Source organism: Aegilops tauschii, chromosome 4, assembly GCF_002575655.3.
Source record: "Aegilops tauschii subsp. strangulata cultivar AL8/78 chromosome 4, Aet v6.0, whole genome shotgun sequence".
NCBI lineage: Eukaryota > Viridiplantae > Streptophyta > Magnoliopsida > Poales > Poaceae > Aegilops > Aegilops tauschii.
This window is the reverse complement of record NC_053038.3, coordinates 247,337,464-247,339,100: the sequence shown is the minus strand read 5'-3', so window position 1 is coordinate 247,339,100 and position 1,637 is coordinate 247,337,464.

The following is a 1,637-nucleotide window of genomic DNA, read 5'->3' as shown; positions in this document are numbered from 1 at the left end:
AGAAGGAGCTGGGGGGCCTACACACACCGTGGGTGAACAACCTAAAGTGAAAAGACGAATTTGTGCGATGGAGCTAGAGAATGCTAAGGGAGGGTGAGAGGGATGCGGGTGTGTGCATGCACGAGAGAAAGTTAATTAGCGCTAGCTAGCTACAAAGATAAGAGGATTGTGCGGGTGTAAAAGACGAATAGAGATCATACTTCATTATAAAAAGCGAATTCAGATATTTGAAGAATTTATCATAGTGTTTTAAACCGACGCATGTGTGAATATATATAACGGTGATACACATGGTGTGGTTATGAACATGTTATACTACATATAATATATTTTATCTCTACTCTTATAAAAACGAAGTTGTTGATGATGGTGTGCCTGCCATCCTGCAATATAGGTCGTCCGATTTATATCTGACGGATAGGAAGGAAACTATGGAAATTTTGAAAAAAGATACCCACACCCCTCTCCATATTTGCAAATTAGGCCTCCCCTTTATCATGTTGATGTTCTGTGGAACGCATGGGCATCTTGCTAGTACTGCGTATAATATATAGAACATTGATCATAATTTGGGCTAATGTGTGGCTTTTGCAGCTCAGGTCTAAATACTTGTCATAATGTAGGGGGCGGGGCACTATACTATGTGTGATAAACATGGTGTACATGTATGGAACATGGTTTAGATTATGAATATATAGTTAGTACATCAAATGTACTATTATTTGGAATCAACATCAAGTGTATTCAAAAAATAGAATTCGAGTTCATGTAGTACACATAGTTCATATCTATCTCTATAGTAATCATGTGGTGTGTTATTAAGGTAATACACGAATGATGGTTGAAGTTGGCAACAATCATGATTGTAGATTCTTATTAAATAGATAAACGAATTCAAATTCAGTTCGAATTGCAGCGGTAGTATAGACATTTGGAATGCAGTAAAATGTTGGTATGAGTAGGTTACATGCATTATACAGCAAGCGAAAAAATTTAATTGGACATAACATGGATTCATACTCCCTCCTTCCATATATATAGGGCGTAATGCATTTTTTAAGACCGCCTTTGACTATTGATAAGATTAATAGTACATGACATGCACAATGTGAAAATTATATCATTGAAAGAACCTTTCACAGACGAATTTAACGGTGTGCTTTGTGTAAGTTGCATGTCATATATTATTGCTCTAATATTTGGTCAAACTTAGCATCGAAAAACGCATTAGGCCCTATATAGATGGAAGGAGGGAGTAGCTTTGAATAGCATTTCTATAGTAAAACGGGGCAAGACTCTCCCTTTGTATGGTGTGAATAGTTTTATTTTTTTCGTTTTCTTTTTGGTTGAGGGAAGTGCGAATTGATTTGGTACGTACAAGTACAATATTACACGTTAGGTTTGTCCCTAAAATTCAACCCGCGCCTTGTTATATCCCGAAAATTCAGATATCGTGCTCCCAAAACTGGCGCCTTCACAACCCGCGCCTTGTTATCCCGAAATTACAACGCGCGCGAAAACTCCCTCCAGCTGCCAAATCCCGACACGCGAAATCCCCCTTCTAACCCTGAGCCGAAAGGGCCGCTAGTTCAAATCGGTGGGGGTACTTTTGTAACACACCCTACATTTTGGACAAG